Below are 4,680 nucleotides of genomic sequence, written 5' to 3'. Positions count from 1 at the left end.
GAAAACGAGATTCTAGGAGAGATTTTATTTTTTATCTTTTCCTAGAGTCCGATTGTTTTTTGATTGTAGCAAAATATCGAAATAGAAAATCTTTTCTATTCTATTTATATAGAATAATACTTGTTGATTCCCTTCTTTGAGCGGAACCTTTATGAGATAAGATAAAATATCATCTTAATGAATACAGTATACCACATTATGTAGTGGACAAACAAAAGAAGGGGGGGTTGACCCAACAATAAGATTTCGAATAGAAAAAGGGAATAAAGATAGAATAGAATTAAGAATATATTACAATAGAATTAAACAGAATTCATATTATTTCCATTGCGATATCCCGAAAAAGTAAATCAAATGCGAGACGAGCCGTTTCTCATTAACGATAGGTGTCAAGTGGAAGTGCAGTGATGTGTGCAGCTGAGGCATCCTAACAGACCGGTAGACTTGAACCTTGTTCCTACATGACCCGATCAATTCGATCAGGCACTCGCCATCTATTTTCATTGTTCAACTCTTTGACAACATGAAAAAACCAAAAGCTCTGCCCCCCCTCTATCTATCCAAGGGATGGAAGGGCAGAGGCCTTTGGTGTCCCCTCCAGTCAAGAATTAGGGCCTCACAATGAATAGCCAATATGCTTTTATCTCATGCCTTTCTTCGTTCATGGTTCGATATTCTGGTGTCCTAGGCGTAGAGGAACCACACCAATCCATCCCGAACTTGGTAGTTAAACTCTACTGCGGTGACGATACTGTAGGGGAGGTCCTGCGGAAAAATAGCTCGGCGCCAGGATGATAAAAAGCTTAAGACCTCTCTTATTACTTTTTCAATATGAAAAAGTAATAAGAATTCAAAATGAAAAAGGTCGTCTTATTCAAAACCCCAATTATGAAATCCCTTCTCGCCCACTTCACACCTCGGAACGCACCGTTCTTATAGAGAGAGAGGCGCTTTCACATCTTCTTAAGCCGAAATGAAATGGCTGGGGAGCGGGAAGGTTCCCTTTTTTTAGTTTTTGGGTACTCCGGGAAACAGATCCAGTGGAGACGGGATGGGGCCTGTAGCTCAGAGGATTAGAGCACGTGGCTACGAACCACGGTGTCGGGGGTTCGAATCCCTCCTCGCCCACAACCGGCCAAAAAGGTAAGGACCCTTACCTCTGGGGGTAAGAAAATCATGATCGGGCTAGCGGACCCAAAGCTATGGAACTTGGGTGTGGGTATTTTGTCGAAATGGAATGGCCTTACCTTACTGTTTTCTTAAAAAAGAAACAAAATTTTCGTAAATGGTGGATATTTCTAAATAAAAAAAGTATGTCCTAAGCTTTAGCTTTTAATCCGCATATTTTTACCCTTCGTAATTCTTCCTCAGCCAGGCTTGTGCAGAATAGCAGAACAAGTAAAGTATTTGTAGCATAGCAAAAACAAAAATGCCTTCCTCGTCATTAATATGTTTGCTCGCAGCAATTGTAGCCTCTCGGGAGAATTGATGACTGCATCAAAGATGCACTTGCTATTGCTAATACTAGTACATCGGAGAATTCTGAATTGGTTAGTTTAAATAGCCCCGGACTGTGGAACAAGGGAGTATCCCGAACCTACACCGAGGTATTGACGACGATTCTCAAATATCGCAGAACCGAACGGGATACAATGAGATAGAATGCAATAGAGACAAACAAAAGACAGGGGGAACGGGTTACCTACTTTTAACGGTCAAAGCGAACCCAACCCTTTCATTTCGAATTCTTATTACTCTTGCTCCCGTCGGGATAAATTTGACCCCTCCCCCTGTTCCCGCCTACATATATTGGATATTTTAAGAAGTGAACATCTCTCTCAGTAGCAGGATTGGGGGAAAGGATAGGAAAGGTGATTTCACTATATTTCTGGCCGGGAACAGGACCTACCACAAGAATGTTTTCAGCCATTTTAGTTGTTAGAAATCCGCAAACCATTCCCACTTTTGGTCAGAATTTCTTTGAATATGTCCTCGAATTCATTTGAGATGTAAGTAAAACTCAGATTGGGGAAGAATATGGTCCGTGGGTTCCCTTTGTTGGAACTATGTTCTTATTTATTTTTGTTTTAAATTGGTCGGGGGCTCTTTTGCCTTGGAAAATAATACAGTTACCTCATGGGGAGTTAGCTGCACCCACAAATGATATAAATACTACTGTTGCATTAGCTTTACTTACATCAGTAGCATATTTCTATGCGGGTCTTTCGAAAAAGGGATTAGCTTATTCCATTCATGGGAAAAGCTTTTCCCGCATCAAGCACTAATATATTTTTAACGTCCAATTAGATGGGGTAATCATTCGATTAAAAAGAATGAAAGCTCGTTGCTTTTTGTTTCTCTATAATTGGAGTTGCCAAGTTCTATCCCTTTATTACTTAAACCCAACTTATTTTGTTCACGAATTCAAACAAAAAAATGGTCCGATCCAATAAGAATGAGATCCTTTTAGAATTCGCTATTGATACGACATGCGGCTTTTTCCATTCATTCCTTTCTGGATCAGTCGTGGTCTTACAAACCCTACCGAGGTTATGGACGAAACAATTGCTTCATAAAAATGTGTAAAAAATGGAGTCGCACTTAAAAGCCGAGTACTCTACCATTGAGTTAGCAACCCCCTCCCCCCTTCAAAAAAAAAATAGGAAAAATAGGATGCGTAAATAAAAAAAAAGATGGACCAACCTTTTCTTTGTCAAGAGTGGTATCCTTTATTCAAATTAAATTAATTCTTTTTTTATTTATTTACCCTTGAATAAAAATAAAATAAAAAAGGAACTTCATGTTTGTATCACAGAAAGTTTAACGAACTCACTATTTGCTAAAAATTAGGACTCATAACAAAAATAAATAATCCATTCATGGGAAAAGCTTTTCCCGCATCAAGCACTAATATATTTTTAACGTCCAATTAGATGGGGTAATCATTCGATTAAAAAGAATGAAAGCTCGTTGCTTTTTGTTTCTCTATAATTGGAGTTGCCAAGTTCTATCCCTTTATTACTTAAACCCAACTGATTTTGTTCACGAATTCAAACAAAAAAATGGTCCGATCCAATAAGAATGAGATCCTTTTAGAATTCGCTATTGATACGACATGCGGCTTTTTCCATTCATTCCTTTCTGGATCAGTCGTGGTCTTACAAACTCTACCGAGGTTATGGACGAAACAATTGCTTCATAAAAATGTGTAAAAAATGGAGTCGCACTTAAAAGCCGAGTACTCTACCATTGAGTTAGCAACCCCCTCCCCCCTTCAAAAAAAAAATAGGAAAAATAGGATGCGTAAATAAAAAAAAAGATGGACCAACCTTTTCTTTGTCAAGAGTGGTATCCTTAATTGTCGGGATCTTTCAGAAAAATGGATTCCTATTCGAAGGGTGCATAATCGCATGGATAAGCTCACACTAACGCGTCAATTTGAGATCCAATTCGGGATTTTCCTTGGGAGGTATCGGGAATGAATTGGAATGTAATAATATCGATTCATACAGATATAGAAGAAAAGGTTCTCTATTGATTCAAACGCTATACCTACGAGATAGGGATAGAGAAAGAGGAAAGAAAAAACCGAAGATTTCACACAGTACTTTTGATCAAAAAATCAATCTGATTTATTTCGTACCTTTCGCTCAATGAGAAAATGGGTCAGATTCTACAGGATCAAACCTGTGGGACTTAAGGAATGATGGAATGGAAGAAAAAAAAATAAAAAATAAGTAAAATGCAGTAGAAGAGTCCCGATTCCAAACGAACAAATTCAAACATGATTGAAAAGGATCTTTCTGATTCTCGAAGAATGGGATGGGGGCAAAAGGATTGATCGAGAAAGATTTCTTGTTCTTATTAAAAGATCGTGATTGGATCCAATAAAACAGAACTGGATCTAATATGAGTTGGCGATCAGAACGTATAAAATTTCGAAACATTAAAAAAAAAGTAAGTGGACCTAACCCATTGAATCAGAACTATATCTACTATTCTGATATTCAAATTTGATATAGATGATTGGATTTGAACCAATGACTACCGCCGTATGAAAGTAATACTCTAACCACTGAGTTAAGTAGGTCATTTTTTACAAAAAATGGAAAGAAAAGGGAAGGGGGTACCCGTCTATCAAATCAATTGTAAAACCCGGTTAATTAACGGCTAATTAACCCATAAATGAGAATTTATTCTAGAAAGCCCAAAATGTGATTTTTATGGCTAAATGTGATAGAGGAGATTGAGACGAGAATTTTGGTACCAATTTTATAGAATTCGGACCAAGATTGGACCGAACGGGCAAAACCGGGCCAACCGGACCCAAAGTGGGCCCTTGGCCCAACATAACTAAACCAAGACCCTAGTTTTCAGCATTCTCTCTCCTCACAACACTCAATTCACGCTGAAAAAAGAGAGGCCATGGAGGGAAGAACACTCTCTCAAGTTCTCTCCCTTTGTTGATCTTCAAACCACCATAACTTTTGATCTAGAGCTCCGATTGCCGCTCCGTTTACGGCCACGCGTTCACCACGAAGAGCTCTACAAAACCCATACAATTAATCTTGAGGTAAGCCATGTTTTGCTCTTCAAAATTCCATCCTTGTTTTCGAGTTTTATGAGCAAAAATGTTGAGATTTTAGGCTCCTTGATGTTATAGGACCCAACTCTCTTGAA

General features: G+C 38.4%; 1 non-coding gene across 1 annotated transcript; it reads left to right on the top strand.

Annotated features, from left to right (window-relative positions):
* The first annotated feature begins 1,054 nt into the window (after window positions 1-1,054).
* On the top strand, window positions 1,055-1,128 carry TRNAR-ACG (transfer RNA arginine (anticodon ACG)). Its single transcript has one exon. It is a non-coding gene; the product is annotated as a tRNA-Arg (tRNA).
* Window positions 1,129-4,680: the final 3,552 nt, after the last annotated feature.

This window comes from Arachis duranensis, unplaced genomic scaffold, assembly GCF_000817695.3.
Source record: "Arachis duranensis cultivar V14167 unplaced genomic scaffold, aradu.V14167.gnm2.J7QH unplaced_Scaffold_118562, whole genome shotgun sequence".
Lineage (NCBI taxonomy): Eukaryota > Viridiplantae > Streptophyta > Magnoliopsida > Fabales > Fabaceae > Arachis > Arachis duranensis.
This window is presented reverse-complemented; position numbering and strand designations above follow the sequence as displayed.